The 15639-nt window shown below is 37.6% G+C and overlaps 1 long non-coding RNA gene across 1 annotated transcript; it reads left to right on the forward strand.

Annotated features, from left to right (window-relative positions):
• Positions 1–2364: 2364 nt before the first annotated feature.
• Positions 2365–15205, forward strand: LOC121390153. The gene is made up of 3 exons (XR_005960173.1): positions 2365–3320; positions 9519–9520; positions 15194–15205. It is a non-coding gene; the product is annotated as an uncharacterized LOC121390153 (long non-coding RNA).
• Positions 15206–15639: the final 434 nt, after the last annotated feature.

The following is a 15639-nucleotide window of genomic DNA, read 5'->3' on the forward strand; positions in this document are numbered from 1 at the left end:
CATTTAACAACTACACCTTTAACTATATGCCCATCAACGATTATAGGAAATAATTTTATCTACTAGTAGAAAATATTCTCTTTTTTTGCAGAATTTTTACCACAAACAGATGCTCACATATAGCTATGATATAGCACTTATAAGTGGTTGCAAGATTGTGTGAATTTCTAATGTACTTATATTGAATTTATATTCACTAAATATGCTGGTCATAATTAATAATTTATGCTGTAATTCAAAATAATCAGTTAACTTGCAGTTTTAAATTAAAAGTTTGTTTAAGGGTAAATGAAATTGACACATATCAATGGGGGGTGCTCAAACACATTTTATTTGTGATTTTTATATATATAAAACTAAAAAGACCCAAAAAGTACGTTTTGGGACCTAGTGGGGGAGAGAAGCCTACCTCTTGACCTTTCCCTCCTAGTTCCTACGGGCTTGCATATAGACTGGTTTTACTACTTAAACTTTAGTATCTATTAACCTACTTAGTAATGATTATAGATTGGGTTGTAAATTTAGCCTGTTGCCTATTTGGTTACGCTTACAGTCTTGACAAAATGACAGTTTTATTTTGTATATTTTTTAGGAAATGCTGTGAAGAAATCCTGTTATAGTAATTAGTTCCTTGCCTAAAGTTTCTAGATATTTCTAGACATTTAGCAGGATGCAGTCAACATGCCAGGAAGGGGTGAGATGTATCTCAGTTGGTTGAGTGCTCGCTTGAAGTGTTTGTGTTGCAGGATCGAACCACATCGGTGGATCCATTGAAATGATTGGTTTTTCTCGTTCCAACCAGTGCACCACAACTGGTCAAAGGCTGTGGTATGTGCTTTTCTGTCTGTGGAAAAGTGCATATAAAAGATCCCTTGCTGCTAATGGAAAAATGTGGCGGGATTTCTCTGATGACTACGAGTCGGAATTACTAAATGTTTGACATCAGTAGCCAACGATTAATTAATCAATGTGCTCTAGTGGTGTTGTTAAACAGAACAAACTTTCAACCTGAAAGAAATATATAAATAAATGTTATCAATTTCTCCCTTGTGCACAAGTCAAAATTTCCTCTGTAATTGACAGGGTTTTTTCACTACCAAAACTCAGTGATTTGTTTTTAAAAACCCCACCTTTTTAACATGTTGGGTTACTTAGGCATGTAAATTAGTTTATAAGTTGAACCAAAAAATATATTCTAAGTGACTCAGAATATTTTACTTGATTACAATGAGTAGCCAATTTTTCTTTTATGCAAACAAAATATGAAGGTTTAATGAGTATGCTAATTTTCACAGTAGTTTTATGGGTGATTTTACGAATGCTGTACACAAAATGATGCATCAGTTTGCCTTTGTCACAGTGACAGCCTTTCGTTGACATTGTTTGACAAGACTGAATCCCAGTTGTTAAAAGCCAAAGACGTGTCCATTGATTAATGACACATGTCCATTGATTAGTGACATATAGCAATGTTACTTGTGTGTTTCTGTCCAATTGCTGTTGAACAAAAACTGTTACATTCCAGTATTTTTGTGTTTATGTACTTAATGAAAACATTATTCTCCTATGCAAATTTTATTCCATAATTATGAGAATGAATTTTGTAGCATGTGACAATCCATGACATACAGATATATAACAATTCATGACATACAGATATATAACAATTCATGACATACAGATATATGACAATTCATGCCAGGGGTTGGGGCATAGCCCAGTGGTAAAGCTATCACCTGATTCGTGGTCGGTCTAGGATTGATCTCATTGGGCTATTTCTCATTCAAAGACTGGTATGTGCTATCCTGTCTGTGGGATGGTGCATATAAAAGATCAGTTGCTGCTAATTGGAAAGAGTAGCCTATTTCATGGCACCATGAGGGTTTCCTCTTTGTCTGATGTCATATATACTTGTAATTTATATAAAAAACTTTCCAATTTCTCCCACGATTTCAATCTGTTTCGACCCTTTCTGTCAATTTCCTACAGAAAGGGTCGAAACAGTCTTCTGAGCTGTCTACACCATCACCTACCTGTCTCAACTTCCTCCACGGGTGCAGTCTCTGTGTATATCCCTGCACCCATCTGGCATCCTCGTCCTCTGCCGCTAATAAAGCTGGTCTGACCCACGGCACTAACTAACGACCGCCGGTAGTAGGGGTGCATAGTAGGTGGTTATAAGTGTGCCTCTTAACAATACCAGAAGTAACTACTGAACACTCCCCGAAGTGGTCAGACTAAGCCCACAGCTAAACGCTGATGGGGAACAGGTGTGTGGCACAGATAGCCACAAGAGAGAAGCACATGTCGCGGTTGGAGAGACAAGGACTGGGATGTGGAGGTGGACAGCGAAAGAAGTTGAAAGATAGGAGTTGCCAGATTGGGAAGAAATGAGATGGAATTCAATGGAGAGAAAGGAAAGGGGGCACTGGGAAAAAAATAAAAAAATAAAAAATAAATATATAAATATATATATACATGTAACAGTAATTAGCATGTGCTGAATGCATTGTTAATCAAACATTCCTTCATTGCCTTCCTTTATCTCTGTCTGATGTCATATATACATGTAACAGTAATTAGCGTGTGCTGAATGCATTGTTAATGAAACATTCCTTCATTGCCTTCCTTTATCTCTGTCTGATGTCATATATACATGTAACAGTAATTAGCGTGTGCTGAATGCATTGTTAATGAAACATTCCTTTATCTCTGTCTGATGTCATATATACATGTAACAGTAATTAGCGTGTGCTGAATGCATTGTTAATCAAACATTCCTTCATTGCCTTCCTTTATCTCTGTCTGATGTCATATATACATGTAACAGTAATTAGCGTGTGCTGAATGCATTGTTAATCAAACATTCCTTCATTGCCTTCCTTTATCTTGGTTTTTCTAAAATGAAGAACTGATTATGTGTAGTAATTTGTATCACATTTACACAATGTCTATTTTGTATGACTGAGTGTTCAATTATGTATATTGTTTACTGCAGGTATAATGATGATGAGTGAGCAGTACAAAGTTATGAAAGTTGTTGCGTTTTATGAAATATGATTCACAAGCTGTTTTTAGTCCACTACCGGTCCAACTGGAGGGCACTGTAGATTTCATCTCCGTCCATCCGTCCGTCTGTCTGACCCACATGTAGCTTTCCAGAGTTTGTTTCACAATGAATCAGGATTTTGAGCTGAAATATTGTGTATAGCTTTAGTTGCGTTACATAAGTTTTCACCATGCTCATATACCACAGAGGTTTCGAGCATGTCCGCCCCGGACTCATATACCACAGAGGTTTAGAGCATGTCCGCCCCAGAGTTCGATCTCTGGGAAGCCGGGGACCCAACCCGGGGCAGATTATAGCTTTAGTAAGTACTATTACAGATCAAGTTTGACACAGTTATGGCCCTTTGAACTAAAATGATATCAAACTTTGTTGCCTGACTTTTGTCTGCAATGCCTCAAAATATTCCGCTGAAATGTTGTGTATATCTTTAGCATGTACCGGTACTGTTAATGATAAAGTTTGATTTTCATCCAGATTTACCGGCCTTGGTGGCGTAGTGGTTAGGCCATTGGTCTACAGGCTGGTAGGTACTGGGTTCGGATCCCAGTTGAGGCATGGGATTTTTAATCCAGATACCGACTCCAAACCCTGAGTGAGTGCTCCGTAAGGCTCAGTGGGTAGGTGTAAACCACTTACACCGACCAGTGATCCATAACTGGTTCAACAAAGGCCATGGTTTGTGCTATCCTGCCTGTGGGAAGCACAAATAAAAGATCCCTTGCTGCTAATCGGAAAGAGTAGCCCATGTACTGGCGACCGCGGGTTTCCTCTGAAAATCTGTGTGGTCCTTAACCATATGTCTGACGCCATATAACCGTAAATAAAATGTGTTGAGAGTGTCGTTAAATATAACCTTTCTTTCTTTCATTCTTTCATCCAGATTTACTCAATTTTTACAGAGTTATGGCCCTTGACATTTGTTAGGCCCGGTAGGGGACGTATATTGCTATAGGTTGCACTATACCAATTAATTTCCGGCTGGGTCGAAGTTCGAGGTGTACCGAACTTTTGATCGAGAAGTTAACACCACAAGTCCTGTGATTGGTTATAAATGTGAGTGTGTTGGTTGTAAAAACAATTAGTTTCATCTGGGCTAAAAATGTATGCAATTTTATTTGATGTAGTACCACCGTGTCAAGTAGCCTTGTGCTTGGAACATGTATGGGGTACCTGTAAAAAAAAGTACTAAAATTTTGTGCGAAACTAGGGGTGTTGCAGAAACATCTGGTTATACCGAAAATGAGCCATGAAAGGTACCATTTTCTGCAGTTAATACTTTGAGGTAGGGGTTGTAGTACTGATATTTATGGGTCACAGTTTGGTTGATATATTGCATATAGTGTTTTTTAAACACAAACGTTAACATGGTCGCCTATGGGATTTGAATTGGTATAGTCCAACCTATAGCACATATTCAGTGCATAATAAAAAAGATTATGATTTTTGTGATTTAATTAAATTAAACTACACTATTTGATTAATTAGCCGTCACTGGGCCATGCAAGTTCACAATGACCTTGACCTTGACAATAATTACTGTACATAGCTCTGAATGGAGTTTGAACAAAAATTAGCACTGAGGAAAAGTTGATTTTGGCCTATAATTCATACTATACAGATTTGAATGTTCTTATTTACATGGTGTTTGACTTGCCATATACAACTGCTCTTAAATATGTTAATATATCTAGGCAGTCTGAACATAGATTTTAATAGCAATTTATTTTTATATTAAAAATAACATGTGCCAATATTGGGATAATGTCTTTAACTTCTATAAACATAGTTAATGTTTCATGTGTGTACTTCTGATAGCTTAACTTTTTAAAGACCTTGATTTTTATTGTCCTTTTGGCATATTTATAGGGTGCTAAGTCATATTTTAGACAAATTTGTAGTTTTAGGGGAAACATTTTTTTACTTTGAAGAATTTTTTTACCAAAGCCATAATTAAATTTTTGTCACTATTGTGCCTTCTGTTCTCATTTATACATAACAATAAGCTTGTTAAACATATCTTTAGGTCTCCAGATCAAATCTTTTTTTAAAATAATCACTTAGTTTGCTCCCATGAAGTGTATTTTAAGTGTATACTAGATTTGGAACCATTTTTTCCAGATTTGATTATCTACCTTGGTGTAATTTGATGATTTATTTTATTGTTAATGCTGTATTATCCAATGTTAATAGCTAAATGATATGCTGGATTACAGATTGTAGGAATACATCCAATATACATATTGTATTGATCTGGATTAGAAAATAATGCAATAAAATAGATGTTCGGGTAATTATGTCACTTAAAAACAGGTTTTTTTAGTAATGAATCAAAAATAAATATGCGAAAGCTGCATGATAATTCCAGATATTACAAATTTTTAAAACCTCCAACTACAGTAGGGTATACATAAAATATAGTCAGGAATATTGGTGGCTGCCAATGGTTTTGATGGTCCAATTTGAAAATCTGCATAGCTGATGGATTCGAAATTCCCGCACATGGTAACTTGAAGATGCCCACACTCAGCATACAGGATTTTCTTCCAACAGTGATGTGCAGGACATTAAGTCATTACTTCATACAGATGCAGTCATGTTGGTTTTTCCTTCCTCAGACATTGTATTTTTTTAATACTGATATTTCTTTGATGTGCCTATTGAGGTCTTCATAATCTAGGGGTCAGTCAAGTACATGTGTTTCAATGGAATAAGTTTAAGGAGTTGAGGTACTCTGAATAGCCATGCTGTCTCTACATATATAGCTGAGCACACACACACATCTGACAATAAATATCTTCAGGAGTATTATTTTTAAAAAAATTATTTTTTCAAATATGACACATTGCATTTGTACAAAACTGTACAAAATACATGTGTTTTGTGAGGTGTACATTAAATCAGGTTGCACTGTAGAAACAACAGTTTCAGTGAGGTTGTCAGTTTATGTCGGAAGACACCAGATCCTGGTTGTCATAAAAACACATGATTCACCGCCTTTTGAAACATGTATGTTATCAGTATAGGTTGCACTATACCAATTAATTTCCGGCTGGGTCGAAGTTCGAGGTGTACCGAACTTTTGATAGAGAAGTTAACACCACAAGTCCTGTGATTGGTTATAAATGTGAGTGTGTTGGTTGTAAAAACAATTAGTTTCATCTGGGCTAAAAATGTATGCAATTTTATTTGATGTAGTACCACCGTGTCAAGTAGCCTTGTGCTTGGAACATGTATGGGGTACCTGTAAAAAAAAGTACTAAAATTTTGTGCGAAACTAGGGGTGTTGCAGAAACATCTGGTTATACCGAAAATGAGCCATGAAAGGTACCATTTTCTGCAGTTAATACTTTGAGGTAGGGGTTGTAGTACTGATATTTATGGGTCACAGTTTGGTTGATATATTGCATATAGTGTTTTTAAACACAAACGTTAACATGGTCGCCTATGGGATTTGAATTGGTATAGTCCAACCTTTAGCAGTACTCACAGAATGCTTGTTTTTATATAAAACTGGACAGAACTTAATATTCATAAATTTAGTTATTTTCTAAAAGATGTTTTACTTTTAAATAATTTACTCGACTACATTATATGAAAATGAAAAAAAATTTAATAATTCAGTTAGACTGATTACATTTTCTGTGATATGATGTCCATATTGAAAAAATGTGATATTTGTATAAGCTAATATGTGTGTGTGTGTATATATATATAATATATATATATATTTTACTACCTATGCAATTTCATATTCCTATCAATAATTAACAAAATGTACGTGAACAAACATGGTTAGTGATTATTAAAATATATATATATATATATTTACATGAATAAAGTTAATATATATTTTTTTTTTTTTTGAAGTGTAATTTAATTGTTTACCGATGACATGTCTGATGTGGCATTGCTGTTTTTGTGTACCAGTATAAACGATGAATGAAATGCCGATGAATAAAAATGTTACTGAGTTATATTCGCAGTGAAAGACATCCAGCCTGTCAGAAATTCAGAAGATGCTTTGAATGTGGGAGATTTGTATCAAGTGCCAATCAGGATCCTGCTCACCTGATGAGGTGAGGAGGATGTATTACTGATACAAGATGCACCAACTTTCAAAGTATCCTGGATATTGGCATGGACTGCTGGCAAGCCTTGGTATATATTTGTTGAGGTAGTAGCTGGTATCTTGTGTACATACGCAAAGTAAGAACATACCATTAGTAATGTAAATGTCTTTAGAAATCTGTGTAAAATGCCAATAATCATGATAATCGGTCCATATTTTCCTATAAAACTCCTATATTTGACTTCAAAATTCCTATAAAACTCCTATATATTTGTATGCAAATTCCCATATTTCCTATATTTTAATATGTACTAGTGGCTTGGAGGCTTATACACACATACGGAGACCGAAAATCGTACGCACATCCAATGAGTAAACTATCTTTCAGTCCGTGTTCATTAGATTAGATACAGAACCAGGTACACAAATATACACACATACGGAGACAGAATCGTACACACATCCAACGAGTAAACTATCTTAGAGTCCGTGTTCATTAGATTAGACACAGAACCAGGTACACAAATATACACACATACGGAGACGGAGAATCGTACGCACATCCAATGAGTAGACTATCTTAGAGTCCGTGTTCATTAGATTAGATGGAGAACCACGTACACAAATATACACACATACGGAGACAGAGAATCGTACGCACATCCAACGAGTAAACTTATCTTAGAGTCCGTGTTCATTAGGTTAGGGGGCGGGACGTAGCCCAGTGGTAAAGCGTTCGCTGGGTCGGAGTCGGTCTAGGGTCGATCCCCGCTAGTGGACCCATTGGGCTATTTCTCGTTCCAGCCAGTGCTCCACAACCGGTGAAGCAAAGGCTGTAGTATGTACTATCCTGTCTGATGGTGCATATAAAAGATCCCTTGCTACTAATCGAAAGGAGTAGCCCATGAAGTGGCGACAGTGTGTTTCCTCTCTCAATATTTGTGTGGTCCTTAACCATATGTCCAAATGTTCTGAGTGCGTCGTTAAATAAAACATTTCCTTCCTTTCATTAGATTAGTGATGGCTACTGAAAATAATGTGCTTGTCCTTTTTAGTCCCCTACGGGTCCAACAGCAGGGCAATATACGTTTTGACTCCATCTTGTGTCTGTCTGTCCGTCCATCTATCTCATAGTTTTTCGGACATTTTTTTTGTCTTTTTTGTTATTGTTTTTTTCACAATGTCTCAAGATATAGATTTCAGATTTTCTGTATAGCTTTATTAAGTTCTGTTACAAATAAAATTTGACTTTCATGGCGATTTGGAGCCCAGTGGTAAAGCACCCACCTAATGTACGGTCGGTTTAGGATCGATCCCTGTTAGTGGGCCCATTGAGCTATTTCTTGTTCCAGCCAGTGCACCACAGCTGGTATGACACAGGCCGTGGTATGTGCTATCCTGTCTGTAGGATGGGGCATATGAAAGATCCCTTGCTACTATTGGAAAAATGTAGTGGGTTTCCTCGCCAAGACTATGTTAGAATGACCAAATGTTTGACATCCAATAGCAGGTGCTGGTGTCGTTAAACAACAAACTTTAACTTTTTAGGGTGATTTACCCATTTTTGATAGAATTATGGCTCATGAACTTAGACATACGAAGCTCTGAATGTGCACGTTAAAACCCATCACACGGACTCTCCGGCCCAAGCCGACACCTGCACCCATGACAGGCGTGCGCTACAACAACTGGTTCTGAATGTGCACGTTAAAACCCATCACACGGACCCTCCGGCCCAAGCCAACACCTGCACCCATGACAGGCGTGCGCTACAACAACTGGCTCTGAATGTGCACGTTAAAACCTATCACACGGACCCTCCGGCCCATGCCGACACCTGCACCCATGACAGGCGTGCGCTACAACATCTGGCTCTGAATGTGCACGTTAAAACCTATCGCACGCACCCTCCGGCCCAAGCCGATACCTGCACCCATGACAAGCGCGCTACAACAACTGGCTCTGAATGTGCACGTTAAAACCTATCGCACGGACCCTCCGGCCCAAGCCGACACCTGCACCCATGACAAGCGTGCGCTACAACAACTGGCTCTGAATGTGCACGTTAAAACCTATCACACGGACCCTCCGGCAAAAGCCAACACCTGCATCCATGACAAGTGCCCAATAAGAACAGGCGCGTGCGCAGGGAGGGGGTTTTGGGGGTCGAACCCCCCGCACCCCCCTGCTCAAGGCAAAAACAAATTTGTCAGAAAGCAGCTCGGCTAGCCAGCAAAAAACACCTCAGAATAGCCCTAGAAGGGGGTTAATTTTTCAAAATTTATGGGGGGGGGGAGGGCCCAGACCCCCCCCCCCCCCCGCCCCCGCAACGGGCTTCGCCAGACAACTGCGTATTGATTTGTTTGCAACCATATATAGCTGTTTGGTAGTAATGCTAATATGAATAATGGTAGTAATGCTAATATGAATAAATGTTATCAAGATTCGGGCATTTTCGTTAAATTCGGCAAAAGCCAACCTGACAACCCCCCCCCCCCCCCCCCCCCAAAAAAAAAAAAAGAAGAAGAAAGAAAGTGGGAGCACATATGCCTGTGATCCTGAAAAGTACTCAATTCGACAACACTTTTCTGCTAAGGTAATAAAGGGGCTTCAATCCTAATTGCAAACCAAATATGTGGAAACAGAATCTCCTGACTTTTGGATCAAAGAGGAATGGGATGCAGTACACGCTTGAATACCGGTCGTTCGGGTTTAGGGTCTCAACAAGTTCGAAATATTACACACACACACACACAGAGAGAGAGAGAGAGACACAGACAGACAGACAGACACACACACACACACACACACACACACACACACACACACACACACACACAGACAGACAGACAGACAGACAGACAGACTGGCATGAGCGGGAGTACCATACGGAATTTATTAAACTTGTTTGGGAACTCTTCATTCCCCGAGCGAAAGCGAGGGGTATACATATAAATATCGTATGGTACTCCCGCGAATGTTATTTCTTTCTTATTCACAAAATGTGCTTTATAACAAACGTTAAATATGAATGTAATCGCTTCACAGTCAAGTTAAAGGGACAGACCCTAGTTTCAACCCGTGAAAATTAACACTAAGTTTAGTTAATCTACAAACCTGTAACACATTTGGATCAAGTTACAATTGAGTAAAACATGAGTCTGTGAAATGTGACTTTGAAATGGTGAAATACCCTCTAACAATAAACTAAAACTCGACTCCATAACTGTTAATTCTCAGACACACATGCGTTTTTAAAAATATGAGAAATGCATTTTGTGGTATTAAAAACACCAGGATGACCAAACACACTTCGAATGTACGGAAATGGATAATCTAAACAATAAAATCTAAGTAAAGTATGATTTAAGTTATCAAAAACGGTTATAATAGTAAAAGATATGGGTTAGTGTTTAAAAACTAGGGTATGTCCCTTTAATAAAATTCAGCGACGTCCATTAGAGTGACGGGGAATGGTGTTAATATCATAGCAGCGACCGCAGCAAGCCTGTAGCTGCTATAGCAACTCCAGTGACGTCAGACGTGTGTTATAACAGTTTTCAATGTATTATTATAGCCCAGGCTATAAAGATAAAGAGGGAAAATACGATATTATGTGACCATTTATAATTGTAGACCATATATGGGTAATAAATATAGACTATCGTTGCTGCGACTGGATATACCGTCGTGGTGCACTGGCAAGAGCGAGAAATAGCCTCTTAGAGAGGAAATCCGCTACATTTACCCATTAGGTCCGTGTGATAGGTTTTAACGTGCACATTTAGAGCCAGCTGTTGTAACGCACGCCTGTCATGGGTGAAGGTGTCGGCTTCCCGCCTACTTCCTACGCCAGTGTTTAAGATGATCATAAAACTAAGGAATAAAGTAAAATATCATTATGCATCTTAATGCCTGTGCTCAACATGGATGCCAAATCCTGTTACTGTAATTCTTCTAAACATTCGACTTGTATTGTGTTATTGTGTTTGTATCCAGGGCCGTAGCTAGGATTTTTTGTTTGGGGGGGGGGGGGGGGGGGGGGGGGGAAAAACTGAGTAGTTAATAGTCTAAAACTCCTTTTCTTTAAGTTTCTATAATGCTTTCATATTTTTTTCTGGGGGGGGGGGGGGGGGGGGGGGGGGCTAGCTACGGCCCTGGTATCGTGTAGCAGTATCAGATTCTACACTTCACAGAAAACAGGAAGGAAAACGTAACAGCTACGTGTGGCTTCAGATGATTATTCCTGCTAACTGGGTGCAGCCATTTTCTTTTCTTTTCCATGCGTCCGGTACTCTAACTTGGGGCGAAGTGACGTCAGCTCCGACCAACTCCTGTATGCAGTGTAAACAAAAGCAGTAATTTACAAGGCGCTTCTCTTTAATCAACCTGACTTGTAAAACAACATAAATGACGTGATAATATAATAAACTATTTAGCTGAATATATTTCAAGTTGCATTAACGGAACGAAAAGGTGTTATAGTATTTTTCTCTGTTAAATAATCCAAAGAAAAAATGTACACTATTAGGCCTATTGGTATGCTACGTTGGAACAAAAAACGACAACCCACGATACCCAAGTGATAATTTTCTTTTCTTTGGGACTACGTAATTGGTCAGTTCTGTGATTTTAGATGGGAAAGTCTACTTAATCAATAGTTTTACGGAACTATTTACAGTAATAAACCATGCCCATTACATTTTAGGGGCGACAGGTAATATCACACAATACCGGTTTGTATTTTTGTATCTAGACGGCGGTAACTAATTGGCTCGTTTGGTTACCTATCAAATACACACCTGCCAATCAGGAATCACAGGTAGAGGCAACTAACAGAATAGACCAATACACCTCTTTCACATTCCACTGCGCATGTTCGTGTCGTTAACCGTGAACTCACGCGAGATCTCGCCAAAATAGCCCTGTGCACATGTTGAGGGGCATAAACAATGGGAGGCAATAGGAATGTGAATATCTCCATGATTAATTATTCTATCAGTAGGGAACCCGAAAATTCTGTCGACATCCAACAAAGACTTATTGGAGACATTTGTGAATTATTGCTTATCACGAAATAGAAAATAGTTTGTTGTTAACGCCCAATAAACCATAGGTTCGGATCCGTACACAATAAATATCGGATATGGGCTGAAATAATATTGTGTACGCGCGTGTATGTATGCAGATATTTATCGTATTTAACATGATTTAAATATTTATAAAGCATTATACGGATATACACATTCAGGATTCTTGTCGGGATTTCTTTTCACCCAGTAATTAAAAATTTTGTTTGGTATTTGGAATAAAATTAAATGATACATATGAAATGTGAACTACGGTACTATAAACACTAAAATCAGGCCCGTAGGAACGATATCTGGAGTTGTTGGGTGGGTGGGGGTGGAGGGACACAGTCTAGCCATATTTTAAAGTGGGTTTATATTAGTGGGGCTACAGCCCCCCCCCCCCCTCCAAACACACACACACACCTCCGGCTTCTCGGTTGCTACCGACCTGAGAGTGGTCAGAAATGTAATTATATTGCATATACAGCTATTTAAATTCGAAGCAAGATTATTTAGCCTAAGAAACATGGAAGTTTTATTTATAACAGATTAGACTAGCCGACAGCTTGATAATAATGGCTACAAACTCAGAATGGTATCTTTATTAAAAACTCATGACGGTTTATTATGCGCAGTCATAAGGTACTTCGTTTGAATGTTTGAAGCAAACATATTAAGTGTAATGCCTCGGACGACGGACAATCAGAAAAAGTAAACAGGCCAAGTCTGAATTTAAGCCGAAATAATTAAAACGGTGAATGAAAAAGAAGAAATAGGGCCTAATAAATAAATAAATATTTTTAAAACTTTGTAAATACCAGATATTTCATATGAAGTTGTATATGACTAATATACATGATGGTGAAGTGTAAATAAAGAAAGAATCAAACAAACAAAGAAAATAAATTGAATAATAAATAAATAAATAAATGCATGTAAATAATTTTAAAAAATTTAGCCTTCGTAAATACCAGATATTTAAAATGAAGTTGTATGTGACTGATATTACTGATAATGAACAGTAAATAAAAGAAAGAAAGAAAGAAAGAAATATAATAAAATAAATAAATAAAATAAGATATTATAAATATATGTTTTAAAACTTAGTAAATATAAGATATAATGTGGAGAATTTAACATCACTAGAAATTCGCGTGAATATTTAACTATAATTCTAATTGTTAAAAGTAGCAAACACATTCAACTTTACTTAATTTTATAGTATGAATCTTTTAATTTTGAGTTGTTAAAACCCTTGACAGGCGGCTCCAGAGACTTCGTCTATGTTAATGTTTCACTGCTTTTGGTCTTAAACCATTCCTATGTAAACTTTAGTAGACAAGTTTTCGCAGCCATTTTGCCATCTGATACGAAATATGTGCATTAGTCGCTAGAGATTCATAGCTCCTACGAAGCTACTCACGACGCTCATGACAACTGTCGATCATGCACACACACACACACCCCCCCCCCCCCCCCCCCCCCCCCCCCAAACTTGTATGTAGCCTGACTACAGTCTAATTCGGCAAGGGACATTACTCTTCGCGCATATGCGCAATGGGAATTTGAAAGAGGTCTGTTAACTAAGAAAACACCCCGTGTATCATTTCAGTACGTAGGTTAATGCATGGGCAAAACATGGTATAATTATTTCGACTTGTTGTGTAGCCACTTTGACAATGGTGGTTTATTTTGTATTGAAAAATAATATATACTTATTGCTGGCTTACTGAGATGTATATTATTACAGAACATTGCAATGCATGCCTATTTTATCATCCCACAAAAACCAAGTAGATTTGTTTCTCTAGTTCTAGGAGTATTACGTAACCACCAGCTCGCCAGAGAACGTATTCACTGGAATGGAACAAAATGGCTGCGCCCGTTATACATATAATAGCTGTTACATTTAACCGTTTTATTGATTAAATATAACAATATACTTGTTTATATTAAGCAATAATGTGCATTATATATCGTTGAATATGCATACCAGTCCAAAAGTCTTGCTTGAGCATTCCATAACTTTGTAAGTAAGTAATGATGAAATGTTTGGCATCCAATAACCGTAGTCCGAGTACTCTGACTGTAGTGGGCTAGGCGGACATTTTTACTGATAGCGCTGAATATCTGTCCAAATGTCCGCCTAGCTCTCTACAGTCAGAGTACTCGGGCTACCAATAACTGATGATTAATAAATCAATATTCTCTAGTGGTGTCGCTAAAGAAAACAACCTTTTTATAACAAACATCAGCTATGATTGCAGTCGCTTCACAATCGACGTTAACATTCAGCGATATCAATTACAGTGACGCGTAATGATGCATGGGCGTAACCCCCCCCCCCCCCCCCCCGAAATCGCTTTTTTTATAATTTAATATATCTGACATTGATATCTGGCATTATTATATTTACTCAACATAGAAATATATGCCCAATATCTCTGCAATCTATTTTGGAACCCCCCTTTTCAAAATCCTATGTACGCCCATGTGATGTCATCATAGCAGCGACGTTGCAAGCTTGCAGTTGCTATATACGTTTATGTATATATATATACTCTTCAAAAAAAGTAAGGGAACTTGAAATATTAAAGACACTAGTCGGAGCTCCACAAAACCGTTTAAGATGTCCAGGAGTATTATGACAGTTCATTACTGCTGGCCACTTTATATAAACAATATTGAAGCCAGTTCCCTTCTGCAAAGAATATACAATTTGATATCCTGACACAGAACGTTTCTCTGCTTGTTTCATGGCTGTCTAAGTGAAATAATGTTCTTGTTAGATGGATAGAAATAAAAAATTAAAGTTTGTTTTGTTTAACTACACCATTAGATCACATTAATTTATTAATCATCGGCTATTGGATGTCAAACATTTGTAATTTTTTTTACATATAATCTTAGAGAGGAAACCCGCTACATTTTTCTATTAGTAGCAAGTGATCTTTTATATGTAACATCCCACAGACAAGATAGCATATACCACAGTCTTTGGTAATATTTCAATGGGTCCACCAACAGAGCTTTATTTTAAATTGAAATAATTAAACTTTGTGCATTTTTTTTAATTAAGGATTATATATGAAATTTGTTAGGGTTTGGGTTTGTTTTCATGAGAATGTAAAGAACAACATACTGAATAGGAATTAAATGTAATATTAGCAAAAAAAACCCAAAACAACAACCCACATTAGACTAAATAATTGAACAGGACAATAGTGCGTATACAATATGCAAATAGCAGAAGAAAGATTGCCTATAGATGAGATGACAGCACTGTGGGGATCAAGCTCACTCGTTAGAACATCCACCAGAGATGGGGATCAAGCTCACTCGTTAGAACATCCTCCAGAGATGGGGATCAAGCTCACTCGTTAGAACATCCTCCAGAGATGGGGATCAAGCTCACTCGTTAGAACATC

Source organism: Gigantopelta aegis, chromosome 15, assembly GCF_016097555.1.
Source record: "Gigantopelta aegis isolate Gae_Host chromosome 15, Gae_host_genome, whole genome shotgun sequence".
Lineage (NCBI taxonomy): Eukaryota > Metazoa > Mollusca > Gastropoda > Neomphalida > Peltospiridae > Gigantopelta > Gigantopelta aegis.